Source organism: Pleurodeles waltl, unplaced genomic scaffold (genome assembly GCF_031143425.1).
Source record: "Pleurodeles waltl isolate 20211129_DDA unplaced genomic scaffold, aPleWal1.hap1.20221129 scaffold_72, whole genome shotgun sequence".
NCBI classification, from domain to species: domain Eukaryota; kingdom Metazoa; phylum Chordata; class Amphibia; order Caudata; family Salamandridae; genus Pleurodeles; species Pleurodeles waltl.
In genome coordinates, this window is record NW_027150393.1 from 2,602,810 (window position 1) to 2,622,161 (window position 19,352).

The following is a 19,352-nucleotide window of genomic DNA, read 5'->3' on the forward strand; positions in this document are numbered from 1 at the left end:
TAGAAACCAGCATGGTAGTTACTGTCATAAAGTGCAGCTCTAACAGAAGGTGTGCCTGAGACGCCCCTTCCAGTAATACACAGAATTTTGATTGAGGGCCCAGCCGATGGGTTGGTGGATTTCTCCTCACATGCCACAGCAGCTTCCAAAGATAGTGGTCTGAGGAGCTGGCTCTGCAAGCAGAGCAAGATTTAAGGGAAGAAAATACACCTGTCAGAAGTGGGATTTGAACCCACGCCTCCATGAAGAGACCAGAAGGCTCAGCTTCACTGAAGATCAAGCTCTCTTGAGTCTGGCGCCTTAGACCACTCGGCCATCCTGACAGCCAAAACAGTGTGCAGGTCGGACTCTTCAGTCTGCACTTGTTGATTTTGCCGCTTGCAATGTTCCTATCAAAGTCACAGCTTTAAAGGCCCCACAATATAACATGGCCAAGAAAAAAAAAAAAAAACAGAACAAGAAACAATGCACATGCACGACCACCGAGGGATGCAGATAACTTTTTAGCGTCCTGCAATAGTAAAGCACGTTTTACACAGGTCACAAGTTTTTAAAGGTCATTTCTGTCTAAGTGTGCATTGAGAGAGACTGAGGTTTTAGGGAGCAAACACAAAAGCTGCTGCTGCCAAGTGTTTCTGCCCGGTCTCAAACCGGGGACTTTTCGCGTGTGAGGCGAACGTGATAACCACTACACTACAGAAACAAGCTTGCTGATTTGACTGAAGGAGCACAGTTCCCCTCATATGTTTGCACGATTTCCTCTATACTTTATCAGCAGTTGCTCGGAATGCGAGGGGTAAGTGTGAAAATTGCAGCGGTGTCGGCCAGCATGCATACACTCAGACGTCCTGAAAAATCCCATAGCTGCGGGCAGAGACAGACAAATATCTGATGCCTAAATGCCAGGAAGGAGAGCCTGTGAAATCATCACACAGGGCGCACTGAGAGCAAGCAGGAAGGAAGCCAAGGCATTGTAATCCATTTTTCGCCTGAGGCAAAAAATATGTTTTGCGCAACAATGCTTCGAGTAAAATGAGAAATGTTGAGGGGTTGTGTATTTTGAGCAGGATTTGATTGTTTTCCGCTAAAATGGGCTCGTCTGGGATTTGAACCCGGGACCTCTCGCACCCTAAGCGAGAATCATACCCCTAGACCAACGAGCCTGGGCACAGAAATGCAACGGCTCCGACCCTGCTCGGAGGATTGGTGACAGAGAGTGGGAGACTACATCCCAAAGCAAGAAACTGCACATGGTGCTCTCTTTTGCAGTACGACTAGAGTCATTTGCATGGTCTTCATCGAACATGACATAAAAAGCCTCTATCCTTTAGACATTTTGGCCCAGATTTACAAGAAAATGACTAAGCGCGACGCTGTGCCAAATTTGCAAGCCCCACGTGCCGTCATTTTCAAAATGCAGGAAAGCGCCGTATTTAGTAGAATACAGCGCACCCCTGTGCTTCCCCCTGCGCCAGCTCTAAATTAGCTGCTGAGCGCCAACGCAGCCGTTCTTGCACCATGGTAAAAGGATGACTGCGTTGAGGGGGAAATTGTTTTTGTGCAGGAAGGGACACCTTCCTGCCCAAAAAAAAAATCTTCAATGGTGATTTGCTCTTACTTCTATGTGTGCTGCAGAATGCATCACACATAGCAAGAGCAAAAACAAGGAGAAATGAAAACATTTCTCCTCAGTGCGCCACTCTAACGACACCCCTGGGATGGCGTTGGATTTTGGCGCTGACGCAGATTTACGCCAACTCCTAAATCTGGAGCAGCATCAAAATGCTATGGTGTTGCTGTGGCACACTCCCAACAACACCCATTGCACGCCCCTTCCAGGGAACGCGCTGCGTGCTAAGGGGCCGTATTTACAAGGTGGTGTTAAGCCACAAAAAGTGGCTGAACGCCATCTTGTAAATACCGCGCAGTGCATAGTGCCACCGGGGCGTCACTAAAAGTGATGCTCCGGTGGCGATAGGGCCTTGTAAGTCTGGCACTTTATTTGCTCAAGGTGTGTGTTCTTGGTGAGGGCAGGAAAGCTATTTTCGCTCTCGTACCTTCCTTCCTTGGCTGGCTTGAATGCTGTAGGCTCAGGCTTCATTGCAAAGGTCAAACAGTGAGCAACTGACTGCCGTAAGCTGGCGCAACTCCTCTTGGTGAGCTGTGACAGATGCCCCAGGAGCGTAGTACCTCACGATGGTGAGGGATAGACACAGTCTCTTTTATCTCAGCTTGCCTGTCAGGTGAGGCAGGAAATGCAAATACTGTGAAAAAGCCCAGCGACTCGAACCAGGGACCTTTCGCATGTGAGGTGCGCATGATAACCACTACACTACACAAGCAGACACACTTGCCGGCTTGCTTCATGTGGCTATGCATTGTACTGGAACCACCACACTATGGAAACAGACACACCTGCTTGCTTTATGTGGCTATGCATTGGACTGGGATGCAAGGATGAGGGCCAATGTTCATGACGCTCAAAGCTGAGCCTTCCGGAACACAATCTCTTCCCTTGGAAGAAAGGAACTGGGATCACTTTCATTCCAAGAGGTGATTTCAGAACTGGACCCGAAATTACCATGGAGAAGCACTGTGCATTTAATGTTCCTACGAGCACTGCTGCTCCAGCACAGAAAAGCAGTTGCAAAGAAATCTCGCATACCTTCATGATGCTGAACCGTCTCGACGCCAGTATAAAGCATGTATTGCATTGCAACATGACATCTTACAAGAGTGAAAAGCAGAAATACTCCTGTTTAAAACACAGACTGAACCTCTAAAGGTAGGGGTTTGTCTGGGATTTGAACCGAGGTCCTCTCACACCCGAAGCGAGAATCATACCCCTATACCAACTAGACTGCCGCTGCATAGTCATTTGAAACATCTTCTGAAGCGTCTTTCAGAAAAGCAGGGCCATTTGGAGGCTCTCTCTCTCTAAGCGTGTAATAGCAATTGATGTTTTCTGTCAAGGATTTTTTGTTTGTCTCTAGCAAGGCAAGAGGTAGTCAAAATGCCCTGTGCCAGTGAGCTGAACTAGGGGACTGATGTGAAAAGCAGACCCTTTCTGGTAGTTGTAACCCGCTGCTAGTCATGGACCCTTGCACCTTAGATTTCCCAACCAGAAGCACTGAAGGGCCTGCTAGCTCTTGAGCCAGAGGAGCATGCCTCTTGGATTCAAGCACACTTGCTCGGTCAGCGCTCGATCAGGCTCGATCAGGCGAGATTTATATTAGTGGCTCATAGGCCTGAAACACTCACCTGGGAGACGCAGGGTGGCTGATTTCCCGGAATGGCTCTTGATGGGGAAATCACCTCCTTTCCCCCGCCTCATTTCAGAATTGTGTGCTAGTCGCAAGACAGTGTTCAGGGGTTCATGGGTACTGCCTACTCCCAGCTGCCTCTCTGTCTTCTTCATGTAAATTGCAAGTCACGAGGAGGCACCATTGCCAATATGCTCCGCCCACCTAACCAAGAAACCTAGTTTGAGCTTGTCTGCCTGTGTTGTTGCAGGGGCAGAGTCTTCTTTGCCCAAAAGGTGGCAGGAGAGCCTCACTTCAAACGATAGAATCAACTGCTTAAGTAGAAACCAGCATGGTAGTTACTGTCATAAAGTGCAGCTCTAACAGAAGGTGTGCCTGAGACGCCCCTTCCAGTAATACACAGAATTTTGATTGAGGGCCCAGCCGATGGGTTGGTGGATTTCTCCTCACATGCCACAGCAGCTTCCAAAGATAGTGGTCTGAGGAGCTGGCTCTGCAAGCAGAGCAAGATTTAAGGGAAGAAAATACACCTGTCAGAAGTGGGATTTGAACCCACGCCTCCATGAAGAGACCAGAAGGCTCAGCTTCACTGAAAATCAAGCTCTCTTGAGTCTGGCGCCTTAGACCACTCGGCCATCCTGACAGCCAAAACAGTGTGCAGGTCGGACTCTTCAGTCTGCACTTGTTGATTTTGCCGCTTGCAATGTTCCTATCAAAGTCACAGCTTTAAAGGCCCCACAATATAACATGGCCAAGAAAAAAAAAAAAAAACAGAACAAGAAACAATGCACATGCACGACCACCGAGGGATGCAGATAACTTTTTAGCGTCCTGCAATAGTAAAGCACGTTTTACACAGGTCACAAGTTTTTAAAGGTCATTTCTGTCTAAGTGTGCATTGAGAGAGACTGAGGTTTTAGGGAGCAAACACAAAAGCTGCTGCTGCCAAGTGTTTCTGCCCGGTCTCAAACCGGGGACTTTTCGCGTGTGAGGCGAACGTGATAACCACTACACTACAGAAACAAGCTTGCTGATTTGACTGAAGGAGCACAGTTCCCCTCATATGTTTGCACGATTTCCTCTATACTTTATCAGCAGTTGCTCGGAATGCGAGGGGTAAGTGTGAAAATTGCAGCGGTGTCGGCCAGCATGCATACACTCAGACGTCCTGAAAAATCCCATAGCTGCGGGCAGAGACAGACAAATATCTGATGCCTAAATGCCAGGAAGGAGAGCCTGTGAAATCATCACACAGGGCGCACTGAGAGCAAGCAGGAAGGAAGCCAAGGCATTGTAATCCATTTTTCGCCTGAGGCAAAAAATATGTTTTGCGCAACAATGCTTCGAGTAAAATGAGAAATGTTGAGGGGTTGTGTATTTTGAGCAGGATTTGATTGTTTTCCGCTAAAATGGGCTCGTCCGGGATTTGAACCCGGGACCTCTCGCACCCTAAGCGAGAATCATACCCCTAGACCAACGAGCCTGGGCACAGAAATGCAACGGCTCCGACCCTGCTCGGAGGATTGGTGACAGAGAGTGGGAGACTACATCCCAAAGCAAGAAACTGCACATGGTGCTCTCTTTTGCAGTACGACTAGAGTCATTTGCATGGTCTTCATCGAACATGACATAAAAAGCCTCTATCCTTTAGACATTTTGGCCCAGATTTACAAGAAAATGACTAAGCGCGACGCTGTGCCAAATTTGCAAGCCCCACGTGCCGTCATTTTCAAAATGCAGGAAAGCGCCGTATTTAGTAGAATACAGCGCACCCCTGTGCTTCCCCCTGCGCCAGCTCTAAATTAGCTGCTGAGCGCCAACGCAGCCGTTCTTGCACCATGGTACAAGGATGACTGCGTTGAGGGGGAAATTGTTTTTGTGCAGGAAGGGACACCTTCCTGCCCAAAAAAAAAATCTTCAATGGTGATTTGCTCTTACTTCTATGTGTGCTGCAGAATGCATCACACATAGCAAGAGCAAAAACAAGGAGAAATGAAAACATTTCTCCTCAGTGCGCCACTCTAACGACACCCCTGGGATGGCGTTGGATTTTGGCGCTGACGCAGATTTACGCCAACTCCTAAATCTGGAGCAGCATCAAAATGCTATGGTGTTGCTGTGGCACACTCCCAACAACACCCATTGCACGCCCCTTCCAGGGAACGCGCTGCGTGCTAAGGGGCCGTATTTACAAGGTGGTGTTAAGCCACAAAAAGTGGCTGAACGCCATCTTGTAAATACCGCGCAGTGCATAGTGCCACCGGGGCGTCACTAAAAGTGATGCTCCGGTGGCGATAGGGCCTTGTAAGTCTGGCACTTTATTTGCTCAAGGTGTGTGTTCTTGGTGAGGGCAGGAAAGCTATTTTCGCTCTCGTACCTTCCTTCCTTGGCTGGCTTGAATGCTGTAGGCTCAGGCTTCATTGCAAAGGTCAAACAGTGAGCAACTGACTGCCGTAAGCTGGCGCAACTCCTCTTGGTGAGCTGTGACAGATGCCCCAGGAGCGTAGTACCTCACGATGGTGAGGGATAGACACAGTCTCTTTTATCTCAGCTTGCCTGTCAGGTGAGGCAGGAAATGCAAATACTGTGAAAAAGCCCAGCGACTCGAACCAGGGACCTTTCGCATGTGAGGTGCGCATGATAACCACTACACTACACAAGCAGACACACTTGCCGGCTTGCTTCATGTGGCTATGCATTGTACTGGAACCACCACACTATGGAAACAGACACACCTGCTTGCTTTATGTGGCTATGCATTGGACTGGGATGCAAGGATGAGGGCCAATGTTCATGACGCTCAAAGCTGAGCCTTCCGGAACACAATCTCTTCCCTTGGAAGAAAGGAACTGGGATCACTTTCATTCCAAGAGGTGATTTCAGAACTGGACCCGAAATTACCATGGAGAAGCACTGTGCATTTAATGTTCCTACGAGCACTGCTGCTCCAGCACAGAAAAGCAGTTGCAAAGAAATCTCGCATACCTTCATGATGCTGAACCGTCTCGACGCCAGTATAAAGCATGTATTGCATTGCAACATGACATCTTACAAGAGTGAAAAGCAGAAATACTCCTGTTTAAAACACAGACTGAACCTATAAAGGTAGGGGTTTGTCTGGGATTTGAACCGAGGTCCTCTCACACCCGAAGCGAGAATCATACCCCTATACCAACTAGACTGCCGCTGCATAGTCATTTGAAACATCTTCTGAAGCGTCTTTCAGAAAAGCAGGGCCATTTGGAGGCTCTCTCTCTCTAAGCGTGCCATAGCAATTGATGTTTTCTGTCAAGGATTTTTTGTTTGTCTCTAGCAAGGCAAGAGGTAGTCAAAATGCCCTGTGCCAGTGAGCTGAACTAGGGGACTGATGTGAAAAGCAGACCCTTTCTGGTAGTTGTAACCCGCTGCTAGTCATGGACCCTTGCACCTTAGATTTCCCAACCAGAAGCACTGAAGGGCCTGCTAGCTCTTGAGCCAGAGGAGCATGCCTCTTGGATTCAAGCACACTTGCTCGGTCAGCGCTCGATCAGGCTCGATCAGGCGAGATTTATATTAGTGGCTCATAGGCCTGAAACACTCACCTGGGAGACGCAGGGTGGCTGATTTCCCGGAATGGCCCTTGATGGGGAAATCACCTCCTTTCCCCCGCCTCATTTCAGAATTGTGTGCTAGTCGCAAGACAGTGTTCAGGGGTTCATGGGTACTGCCTACTCCCAGCTGCCTCTCTGTCTTCTTCATGTAAATTGCAAGTCACGAGGAGGCACCATTGCCAATATGCTCCGCCCACCTAACCAAGAAACCTAGTTTGAGCTTGTCTGCCTGTGTTGTTGCAGGGGCAGAGTCTTCTTTGCCCAAAAGGTGGCAGGAGAGCCTCACTTCAAACGATAGAATCAACTGCTTAAGTAGAAACCAGCATGGTAGTTACTGTCATAAAGTGCAGCTCTAACAGAAGGTGTGCCTGAGACGCCCCTTCCAGTAATACACAGAATTTTGATTGAGGGCCCAGCCGATGGGTTGGTGGATTTCTCCTCACATGCCACAGCAGCTTCCAAAGATAGTGGTGTGAGGAGCTGGCTCTGCAAGCAGAGCAAGATTTAAGGGAAGAAAATACACCTGTCAGAAGTGGGATTTGAACCCACGCCTCCATGAAGAGACCAGAAGGCTCAGCTTCACTGAAGATCAAGCTCTCTTGAGTCTGGCGCCTTAGACCACTCGGCCATCCTGACAGCCAAAACAGTGTGCAGGTCGGACTCTTCAGTCTGCACTTGTTGATTTTGCCGCTTGCAATGTTCCTATCAAAGTCACAGCTTTAAAGGCCCCACAATATAACATGGCCAAGAAAAAAAAAAAAAAACAGAACAAGAAACAATGCACATGCACGACCACCGAGGGATGCAGATAACTTTTTAGCGTCCTGCAATAGTAAAGCACGTTTTACACAGGTCACAAGTTTTTAAAGGTCATTTCTGTCTAAGTGTGCATTGAGAGAGACTGAGGTTTTAGGGAGCAAACACAAAAGCTGCTGCTGCCAAGTGTTTCTGCCCGGTCTCAAACCGGGGACTTTTCGCGTGTGAGGCGAACGTGATAACCACTACACTACAGAAACAAGCTTGCTGATTTGACTGAAGGAGCACAGTTCCCCTCATATGTTTGCACGATTTCCTCTATACTTTATCAGCAGTTGCTCGGAATGCGAGGGGTAAGTGTGAAAATTGCAGCGGTGTCGGCCAGCATGCATACACTCAGACGTCCTGAAAAATCCCATAGCTGCGGGCAGAGACAGACAAATATCTGATGCCTAAATGCCAGGAAGGAGAGCCTGTGAAATCATCACACAGGGCGCACTGAGAGCAAGCAGGAAGGAAGCCAAGGCATTGTAATCCATTTTTCGCCTGAGGCAAAAAATATGTTTTGCGCAACAATGCTTCGAGTAAAATGAGAAATGTTGAGGGGTTGTGTATTTTGAGCAGGATTTGATTGTTTTCCGCTAAAATGGGCTCGTCCGGGATTTGAACCCGGGACCTCTCGCACCCTAAGCGAGAATCATACCCCTAGACCAACGAGCCTGGGCACAGAAATGCAACGGCTCCGACCCTGCTCGGAGGATTGGTGACAGAGAGTGGGAGACTACATCCCAAAGCAAGAAACTGCACATGGTGCTCTCTTTTGCAGTACGACTAGAGTCATTTGCATGGTCTTCATCGAACATGACATAAAAAGCCTCTATCCTTTAGACATTTTGGCCCAGATTTACAAGAAAATGACTAAGCGCGACGCTGTGCCAAATTTGCAAGCCCCACGTGCCGTCATTTTCAAAATGCAGGAAAGCGCCGTATTTAGTAGAATACAGCGCACCCCTGTGCTTCCCCCTGCGCCAGCTCTAAATTAGCTGCTGAGCGCCAACGCAGCCGTTCTTGCACCATGGTACAAGGATGACTGCGTTGAGGGGGAAATTGTTTTTGTGCAGGAAGGGACACCTTCCTGCCCAAAAAAAAAATCTTCAATGGTGATTTGCTCTTACTTCTATGTGTGCTGCAGAATGCATCACACATAGCAAGAGCAAAAACAAGGAGAAATGAAAACATTTCTCCTCAGTGCGCCACTCTAACGACACCCCTGGGATGGCGTTGGATTTTGGCGCTGACGCAGATTTACGCCAACTCCTAAATCTGGAGCAGCATCAAAATGCTATGGTGTTGCTGTGGCACACTCCCAACAACACCCATTGCACGCCCCTTCCAGGGAACGCGCTGCGTGCTAAGGGGCCGTATTTACAAGGTGGTGTTAAGCCACAAAAAGTGGCTGAACGCCATCTTGTAAATACCGCGCAGTGCATAGTGCCACCGGGGCGTCACTAAAAGTGATGCTCCGGTGGCGATAGGGCCTTGTAAGTCTGGCACTTTATTTGCTCAAGGTGTGTGTTCTTGGTGAGGGCAGGAAAGCTATTTTCGCTCTCGTACCTTCCTTCCTTGGCTGGCTTGAATGCTGTAGGCTCAGGCTTCATTGCAAAGGTCAAACAGTGAGCAACTGACTGCCGTAAGCTGGCGCAACTCCTCTTGGTGAGCTGTGACAGATGCCCCAGGAGCGTAGTACCTCACGATGGTGAGGGATAGACACAGTCTCTTTTATCTCAGCTTGCCTGTCAGGTGAGGCAGGAAATGCAAATACTGTGAAAAAGCCCAGCGACTCGAACCAGGGACCTTTCGCATGTGAGGTGCGCATGATAACCACTACACTACACAAGCAGACACACTTGCCGGCTTGCTTCATGTGGCTATGCATTGTACTGGAACCACCACACTATGGAAACAGACACACCTGCTTGCTTTATGTGGCTATGCATTGGACTGGGATGCAAGGATGAGGGCCAATGTTCATGACGCTCAAAGCTGAGCCTTCCGGAACACAATCTCTTCCCTTGGAAGAAAGGAACTGGGATCACTTTCATTCCAAGAGGTGATTTCAGAACTGGACCCGAAATTACCATGGAGAAGCACTGTGCATTTAATGTTCCTACGAGCACTGCTGCTCCAGCACAGAAAAGCAGTTGCAAAGAAATCTCGCATACCTTCATGATGCTGAACCGTCTCGACGCCAGTATAAAGCATGTATTGCATTGCAACATGACATCTTACAAGAGTGAAAAGCAGAAATACTCCTGTTTAAAACACAGACTGAACCTCTAAAGGTAGGGGTTTGTCTGGGATTTGAACCGAGGTCCTCTCACACCCGAAGCGAGAATCATACCCCTATACCAACTAGACTGCCGCTGCATAGTCATTTGAAACATCTTCTGAAGCGTCTTTCAGAAAAGCAGGGCCATTTGGAGGCTCTCTCTCTCTAAGCGTGTAATAGCAATTGATGTTTTCTGTCAAGGATTTTTTGTTTGTCTCTAGCAAGGCAAGAGGTAGTCAAAATGCCCTGTGCCAGTGAGCTGAACTAGGGGACTGATGTGAAAAGCAGACCCTTTCTGGTAGTTGTAACCCGCTGCTAGTCATGGACCCTTGCACCTTAGATTTCCCAACCAGAAGCACTGAAGGGCCTGCTAGCTCTTGAGCCAGAGGAGCATGCCTCTTGGATTCAAGCACACTTGCTCGGTCAGCGCTCGATCAGGCTCGATCAGGCGAGATTTATATTAGTGGCTCATAGGCCTGAAACACTCACCTGGGAGACGCAGGGTGGCTGATTTCCCGGAATGGCTCTTGATGGGGAAATCACCTCCTTTCCCCCGCCTCATTTCAGAATTGTGTGCTAGTCGCAAGACAGTGTTCAGGGGTTCATGGGTACTGCCTACTCCCAGCTGCCTCTCTGTCTTCTTCATGTAAATTGCAAGTCACGAGGAGGCACCATTGCCAATATGCTCCGCCCACCTAACCAAGAAACCTAGTTTGAGCTTGTCTGCCTGTGTTGTTGCAGGGGCAGAGTCTTCTTTGCCCAAAAGGTGGCAGGAGAGCCTCACTTCAAACGATAGAATCAACTGCTTAAGTAGAAACCAGCATGGTAGTTACTGTCATAAAGTGCAGCTCTAACAGAAGGTGTGCCTGAGACGCCCCTTCCAGTAATACACAGAATTTTGATTGAGGGCCCAGCCGATGGGTTGGTGGATTTCTCCTCACATGCCACAGCAGCTTCCAAAGATAGTGGTCTGAGGAGCTGGCTCTGCAAGCAGAGCAAGATTTAAGGGAAGAAAATACACCTGTCAGAAGTGGGATTTGAACCCACGCCTCCATGAAGAGACCAGAAGGCTCAGCTTCACTGAAAATCAAGCTCTCTTGAGTCTGGCGCCTTAGACCACTCGGCCATCCTGACAGCCAAAACAGTGTGCAGGTCGGACTCTTCAGTCTGCACTTGTTGATTTTGCCGCTTGCAATGTTCCTATCAAAGTCACAGCTTTAAAGGCCCCACAATATAACATGGCCAAGAAAAAAAAAAAAAAACAGAACAAGAAACAATGCACATGCACGACCACCGAGGGATGCAGATAACTTTTTAGCGTCCTGCAATAGTAAAGCACGTTTTACACAGGTCACAAGTTTTTAAAGGTCATTTCTGTCTAAGTGTGCATTGAGAGAGACTGAGGTTTTAGGGAGCAAACACAAAAGCTGCTGCTGCCAAGTGTTTCTGCCCGGTCTCAAACCGGGGACTTTTCGCGTGTGAGGCGAACGTGATAACCACTACACTACAGAAACAAGCTTGCTGATTTGACTGAAGGAGCACAGTTCCCCTCATATGTTTGCACGATTTCCTCTATACTTTATCAGCAGTTGCTCGGAATGCGAGGGGTAAGTGTGAAAATTGCAGCGGTGTCGGCCAGCATGCATACACTCAGACGTCCTGAAAAATCCCATAGCTGCGGGCAGAGACAGACAAATATCTGATGCCTAAATGCCAGGAAGGAGAGCCTGTGAAATCATCACACAGGGCGCACTGAGAGCAAGCAGGAAGGAAGCCAAGGCATTGTAATCCATTTTTCGCCTGAGGCAAAAAATATGTTTTGCGCAACAATGCTTCGAGTAAAATGAGAAATGTTGAGGGGTTGTGTATTTTGAGCAGGATTTGATTGTTTTCCGCTAAAATGGGCTCGTCCGGGATTTGAACCCGGGACCTCTCGCACCCTAAGCGAGAATCATACCCCTAGACCAACGAGCCTGGGCACAGAAATGCAACGGCTCCGACCCTGCTCGGAGGATTGGTGACAGAGAGTGGGAGACTACATCCCAAAGCAAGAAACTGCACATGGTGCTCTCTTTTGCAGTACGACTAGAGTCATTTGCATGGTCTTCATCGAACATGACATAAAAAGCCTCTATCCTTTAGACATTTTGGCCCAGATTTACAAGAAAATGACTAAGCGCGACGCTGTGCCAAATTTGCAAGCCCCACGTGCCGTCATTTTCAAAATGCAGGAAAGCGCCGTATTTAGTAGAATACAGCGCACCCCTGTGCTTCCCCCTGCGCCAGCTCTAAATTAGCTGCTGAGCGCCAACGCAGCCGTTCTTGCACCATGGTACAAGGATGACTGCGTTGAGGGGGAAATTGTTTTTGTGCAGGAAGGGACACCTTCCTGCCCAAAAAAAAAATCTTCAATGGTGATTTGCTCTTACTTCTATGTGTGCTGCAGAATGCATCACACATAGCAAGAGCAAAAACAAGGAGAAATGAAAACATTTCTCCTCAGTGCGCCACTCTAACGACACCCCTGGGATGGCGTTGGATTTTGGCGCTGACGCAGATTTACGCCAACTCCTAAATCTGGAGCAGCATCAAAATGCTATGGTGTTGCTGTGGCACACTCCCAACAACACCCATTGCACGCCCCTTCCAGGGAACGCGCTGCGTGCTAAGGGGCCGTATTTACAAGGTGGTGTTAAGCCACAAAAAGTGGCTGAACGCCATCTTGTAAATACCGCGCAGTGCATAGTGCCACCGGGGCGTCACTAAAAGTGATGCTCCGGTGGCGATAGGGCCTTGTAAGTCTGGCACTTTATTTGCTCAAGGTGTGTGTTCTTGGTGAGGGCAGGAAAGCTATTTTCGCTCTCGTACCTTCCTTCCTTGGCTGGCTTGAATGCTGTAGGCTCAGGCTTCATTGCAAAGGTCAAACAGTGAGCAACTGACTGCCGTAAGCTGGCGCAACTCCTCTTGGTGAGCTGTGACAGATGCCCCAGGAGCGTAGTACCTCACGATGGTGAGGGATAGACACAGTCTCTTTTATCTCAGCTTGCCTGTCAGGTGAGGCAGGAAATGCAAATACTGTGAAAAAGCCCAGCGACTCGAACCAGGGACCTTTCGCATGTGAGGTGCGCATGATAACCACTACACTACACAAGCAGACACACTTGCCGGCTTGCTTCATGTGGCTATGCATTGTACTGGAACCACCACACTATGGAAACAGACACACCTGCTTGCTTTATGTGGCTATGCATTGGACTGGGATGCAAGGATGAGGGCCAATGTTCATGACGCTCAAAGCTGAGCCTTCCGGAACACAATCTCTTCCCTTGGAAGAAAGGAACTGGGATCACTTTCATTCCAAGAGGTGATTTCAGAACTGGACCCGAAATTACCATGGAGAAGCACTGTGCATTTAATGTTCCTACGAGCACTGCTGCTCCAGCACAGAAAAGCAGTTGCAAAGAAATCTCGCATACCTTCATGATGCTGAACCGTCTCGACGCCAGTATAAAGCATGTATTGCATTGCAACATGACATCTTACAAGAGTGAAAAGCAGAAATACTCCTGTTTAAAACACAGACTGAACCTATAAAGGTAGGGGTTTGTCTGGGATTTGAACCGAGGTCCTCTCACACCCGAAGCGAGAATCATACCCCTATACCAACTAGACTGCCGCTGCATAGTCATTTGAAACATCTTCTGAAGCGTCTTTCAGAAAAGCAGGGCCATTTGGAGGCTCTCTCTCTCTAAGCGTGCCATAGCAATTGATGTTTTCTGTCAAGGATTTTTTGTTTGTCTCTAGCAAGGCAAGAGGTAGTCAAAATGCCCTGTGCCAGTGAGCTGAACTAGGGGACTGATGTGAAAAGCAGACCCTTTCTGGTAGTTGTAACCCGCTGCTAGTCATGGACCCTTGCACCTTAGATTTCCCAACCAGAAGCACTGAAGGGCCTGCTAGCTCTTGAGCCAGAGGAGCATGCCTCTTGGATTCAAGCACACTTGCTCGGTCAGCGCTCGATCAGGCTCGATCAGGCGAGATTTATATTAGTGGCTCATAGGCCTGAAACACTCACCTGGGAGACGCAGGGTGGCTGATTTCCCGGAATGGCCCTTGATGGGGAAATCACCTCCTTTCCCCCGCCTCATTTCAGAATTGTGTGCTAGTCGCAAGACAGTGTTCAGGGGTTCATGGGTACTGCCTACTCCCAGCTGCCTCTCTGTCTTCTTCATGTAAATTGCAAGTCACGAGGAGGCACCATTGCCAATATGCTCCGCCCACCTAACCAAGAAACCTAGTTTGAGCTTGTCTGCCTGTGTTGTTGCAGGGGCAGAGTCTTCTTTGCCCAAAAGGTGGCAGGAGAGCCTCACTTCAAACGATAGAATCAACTGCTTAAGTAGAAACCAGCATGGTAGTTACTGTCATAAAGTGCAGCTCTAACAGAAGGTGTGCCTGAGACGCCCCTTCCAGTAATACACAGAATTTTGATTGAGGGCCCAGCCGATGGGTTGGTGGATTTCTCCTCACATGCCACAGCAGCTTCCAAAGATAGTGGTGTGAGGAGCTGGCTCTGCAAGCAGAGCAAGATTTAAGGGAAGAAAATACACCTGTCAGAAGTGGGATTTGAACCCACGCCTCCATGAAGAGACCAGAAGGCTCAGCTTCACTGAAGATCAAGCTCTCTTGAGTCTGGCGCCTTAGACCACTCGGCCATCCTGACAGCCAAAACAGTGTGCAGGTCGGACTCTTCAGTCTGCACTTGTTGATTTTGCCGCTTGCAATGTTCCTATCAAAGTCACAGCTTTAAAGGCCCCACAATATAACATGGCCAAGAAAAAAAAAAAAAAACAGAACAAGAAACAATGCACATGCACGACCACCGAGGGATGCAGATAACTTTTTAGCGTCCTGCAATAGTAAAGCACGTTTTACACAGGTCACAAGTTTTTAAAGGTCATTTCTGTCTAAGTGTGCATTGAGAGAGACTGAGGTTTTAGGGAGCAAACACAAAAGCTGCTGCTGCCAAGTGTTTCTGCCCGGTCTCAAACCGGGGACTTTTCGCGTGTGAGGCGAACGTGATAACCACTACACTACAGAAACAAGCTTGCTGATTTGACTGAAGGAGCACAGTTCCCCTCATATGTTTGCACGATTTCCTCTATACTTTATCAGCAGTTGCTCGGAATGCGAGGGGTAAGTGTGAAAATTGCAGCGGTGTCGGCCAGCATGCATACACTCAGACGTCCTGAAAAATCCCATAGCTGCGGGCAGAGACAGACAAATATCTGATGCCTAAATGCCAGGAAGGAGAGCCTGTGAAATCATCACACAGGGCGCACTGAGAGCAAGCAGGAAGGAAGCCAAGGCATTGTAATCCATTTTTCGCCTGAGGCAAAAAATATGTTTTGCGCAACAATGCTTCGAGTAAAATGAGAAATGTTGAGGGGTTGTGTATTTTGAGCAGGATTTGATTGTTTTCCGCTAAAATGGGCTCGTCCGGGATTTGAACCCGGGACCTCTCGCACCCTAAGCGAGAATCATACCCCTAGACCAACGAGCCTGGGCACAGAAATGCAACGGCTCCGACCCTGCTCGGAGGATTGGTGACAGAGAGTGGGAGACTACATCCCAAAGCAAGAAACTGCACATGGTGCTCTCTTTTGCAGTACGACTAGAGTCATTTGCATGGTCTTCATCGAACATGACATAAAAAGCCTCTATCCTTTAGACATTTTGGCCCAGATTTACAAGAAAATGACTAAGCGCGACGCTGTGCCAAATTTGCAAGCCCCACGTGCCGTCATTTTCAAAATGCAGGAAAGCGCCGTATTTAGTAGAATACAGCGCACCCCTGTGCTTCCCCCTGCGCCAGCTCTAAATTAGCTGCTGAGCGCCAACGCAGCCGTTCTTGCACCATGGTACAAGGATGACTGCGTTGAGGGGGAAATTGTTTTTGTGCAGGAAGGGACACCTTCCTGCCCAAAAAAAAAATCTTCAATGGTGATTTGCTCTTACTTCTATGTGTGCTGCAGAATGCATCACACATAGCAAGAGCAAAAACAAGGAGAAATGAAAACATTTCTCCTCAGTGCGCCACTCTAACGACACCCCTGGGATGGCGTTGGATTTTGGCGCTGACGCAGATTTACGCCAACTCCTAAATCTGGAGCAGCATCAAAATGCTATGGTGTTGCTGTGGCACACTCCCAACAACACCCATTGCACGCCCCTTCCAGGGAACGCGCTGCGTGCTAAGGGGCCGTATTTACAAGGTGGTGTTAAGCCACAAAAAGTGGCTGAACGCCATCTTGTAAATACCGCGCAGTGCATAGTGCCACCGGGGCGTCACTAAAAGTGATGCTCCGGTGGCGATAGGGCCTTGTAAGTCTGGCACTTTATTTGCTCAAGGTGTGTGTTCTTGGTGAGGGCAGGAAAGCTATTTTCGCTCTCGTACCTTCCTTCCTTGGCTGGCTTGAATGCTGTAGGCTCAGGCTTCATTGCAAAGGTCAAACAGTGAGCAACTGACTGCCGTAAGCTGGCGCAACTCCTCTTGGTGAGCTGTGACAGATGCCCCAGGAGCGTAGTACCTCACGATGGGGAGGGATAGACACAGTCTCTTTTATCTCAGCTTGCCTGTCAGGTGAGGCAGGAAATGCAAATACTGTGAAAAAGCCCAGCGACTCGAACCAGGGACCTTTCGCATGTGAGGTGCGCATGATAACCACTACACTACACAAGCAGACACACTTGCCGGCTTGCTTCATGTGGCTATGCATTGTACTGGAACCACCACACTATGGAAACAGACACACCTGCTTGCTTTATGTGGCTATGCATTGGACTGGGATGCAAGGATGAGGGCCAATGTTCATGACGCTCAAAGCTGAGCCTTCCGGAACACAATCTCTTCCCTTGGAAGAAAGGAACTGGGATCACTTTCATTCCAAGAGGTGATTTCAGAACTGGACCCGAAATTACCATGGAGAAGCACTGTGCATTTAATGTTCCTACGAGCACTGCTGCTCCAGCACAGAAAAGCAGTTGCAAAGAAATCTCGCATACCTTCATGATGCTGAACCGTCTCGACGCCAGTATAAAGCATGTATTGCATTGCAACATGACATCTTACAAGAGTGAAAAGCAGAAATACTCCTGTTTAAAACACAGACTGAACCTCTAAAGGTAGGGGTTTGTCTGGGATTTGAACCGAGGTCCTCTCACACCCGAAGCGAGAATCATACCCCTATACCAACTAGACTGCCGCTGCATAGTCATTTGAAACATCTTCTGAAGCGTCTTTCAGAAAAGCAGGGCCATTTGGAGGCTCTCTCTCTCTAAGCGTGCCATAGCAATTGATGTTTTCTGTCAAGGATTTTTTGTTTGTCTCTAGCAAGGCAAGAGGTAGTCAAAATGCCCTGTGCCAGTGAGCTGAACTAGGGGACTGATGTGAAAAGCAGACCCTTTCTGGTAGTTGTAACCCGCTGCTAGTCATGGACCCTTGCACCTTAGATTTCCCAACCAGAAGCACTGAAGGGCCTGCTAGCTCTTGAGCCAGAGGAGCATGCCTCTTGGATTCAAGCACACTTGCTCGGTCAGCGCTCGATCACGCTCGATCAGGCGAGATTTATATTAGTGGCTCATAGGCCTGAAACACTCACCTGGGAGACGCAGGGTGGCTGATTTCCCGGAATGGCCCTTGATGGGGAAATCACCTCCTTTCCCCCGCCTCATTTCAGAATTGTGTGCTAGTCGCAAGACAGTGTTCAGGGGTTCATGGGTACTGCCTACTCCCAGCTGCCTCTCTGTCTTCTTCATGTAAATTGCAAGTCACGAGGAGGCACCATTGCCAATATGCTCCGCCCACCTAACCAAGAAACCTAGTTTGAGCTTGTCTGCCTGTGTTGTTGCAGGGGCAGAGTCTTCTTTGCCCAAAAGGTGGCAGGAGAGCCTCACTTCAAACGATAGAATCAACTGCTTAAGTAGAAACCAGCATGGTAGTTACTGTCATAAAGTGCAGCTCTAACAGAAGGTGTGCCTGAGACGCCCCTTCCAGTAATACACAGAATTTTGATTGAGGGCCCAGCCGATGGGTTGGTGGATTTCTCCTCACATGCCACAGCAGCTTCCAAAGATAGTGGTGTGAGGAGCTGGCTCTGCAAGCAGAGCAAGATTTAAGGGAAGAAAATACACCTGTCAGAAGTGGGATTTGAACCCACGCCTCCATGAAGAGACCAGAAGGCTCAGCTTCACTGAAGATCAAGCTCTCTTGAGTCTGGCGCCTTAGACCACTCGGCCATCCTGACAGCCAAAACAGTGTGCAGGTCGGACTCTTCAGTCTGCACTTGTTGATTTTGCCGCTTGCAATGTTCCTATCAAAGTCACAGCTTTAAAGGCCCCACAATATAACATGGCCAAGAAAAAAAAAAAAAACAGAACAAGAAACAATGCACATGCACGACCACCGAGGGATGCAGATAACTTTTTAGCGTCCTGCAATAGTAAAGCACGTTTTACACAGGTCACAAGTTTTTAAAGGTCATTTCTGTCTAAGTGTGCATTGAGAGAGACTGAGGTTTTAGGGAGCAAACACAAAAGCTGCTGCTGCCAAGTGTTTCTGCCCGGTCTCAAACCGGGGACTTTTCGCGTGTGAGGCGAACGTGATAACCACTACACTACAGAAACAAGCTTGCTGATTTGACTGAAGGAGCACAGTTCCCCTCATATGTTTGCACGATTTCCTCTATACTTTATCAGCAGTTGCTCGGAATGCGAGGGGTAAGTGTGAAAATTGCAGCGGTGTCGGCCAGCATGCATACACTCAGACGTCCTGAAAAATCCCATAGCTGCGGGCAGAGACAGACAAATATCTGATGCCTAAATGCCAGGAAGGAGAGCCTGTGAAATCATCACACAGGGCGCACTGAGAGCAAGCAGGAAGGAAGCCAAGGCATTGTAATCCATTTTTCGCCTGAGGCAAAAAATATGTTTTGCGCAACAATGCTTCGAGTAAAATGAGAAATGTTGAGGGGTTGTGTATTTTGAGCAGGATTTGATTGTTTTCCGCTAAAATGGGCTCGTCCAGGATTTGAACCCGGGACCTCTCGCACCCTAAGCGAGAATCATACCCCTAGACCAACGAGCCTGGGCACAGAAATGCAACGGCTCCGACCCTGCTCGGAGGATTGGTGACAGAGAGTGGGAGACTACATCCCAAAGCAAGAAACTGCACATGGTGCTCTCTTTTGCAGTACGACTAGAGTCATTTGCATGGTCTTCATCGAACATGACATAAAAAGCCTCTATCCTTTAGACATTTTGGCCCAGATTTACAAGAAAATGACTAAGCGCGACGCTGTGCCAAATTTGCAAGCCCCACGTGCCGTCATTTTCAAAATGCAGGAAAGCGCCGTATTTAGT

At 48.6% G+C, this 19,352-nt stretch overlaps 6 non-coding genes across 6 annotated transcripts; all 6 read right to left on the reverse strand.

Annotated features, from left to right (window-relative positions):
* Nucleotides 1–1,091: 1,091 nt before the first annotated feature.
* Nucleotides 1,092–1,163, reverse strand: TRNAP-AGG (transfer RNA proline (anticodon AGG)). Its single transcript has one exon. It is a non-coding gene; the product is annotated as a tRNA-Pro (tRNA).
* A 3,511-nt stretch (nt 1,164–4,674) lies between these two features.
* TRNAP-AGG (transfer RNA proline (anticodon AGG)) lies at nt 4,675–4,746 on the reverse strand. The gene has a single exon. It is a non-coding gene; the product is annotated as a tRNA-Pro (tRNA).
* Nucleotides 4,747–8,257: 3,511 nt separating this feature from the next.
* TRNAP-AGG (transfer RNA proline (anticodon AGG)) lies at nt 8,258–8,329 on the reverse strand. The gene has a single exon. It is a non-coding gene; the product is annotated as a tRNA-Pro (tRNA).
* Nucleotides 8,330–11,840: 3,511 nt separating this feature from the next.
* Nucleotides 11,841–11,912, reverse strand: TRNAP-AGG (transfer RNA proline (anticodon AGG)). Its single transcript has one exon. It is a non-coding gene; the product is annotated as a tRNA-Pro (tRNA).
* A 3,511-nt stretch (nt 11,913–15,423) lies between these two features.
* On the reverse strand, nt 15,424–15,495 carry TRNAP-AGG (transfer RNA proline (anticodon AGG)). The gene has a single exon. It is a non-coding gene; the product is annotated as a tRNA-Pro (tRNA).
* Nucleotides 15,496–19,005: 3,510 nt separating this feature from the next.
* TRNAP-AGG (transfer RNA proline (anticodon AGG)) lies at nt 19,006–19,077 on the reverse strand. The gene has a single exon. It is a non-coding gene; the product is annotated as a tRNA-Pro (tRNA).
* Between the last annotated feature and the right edge of the window lie 275 nt (nt 19,078–19,352).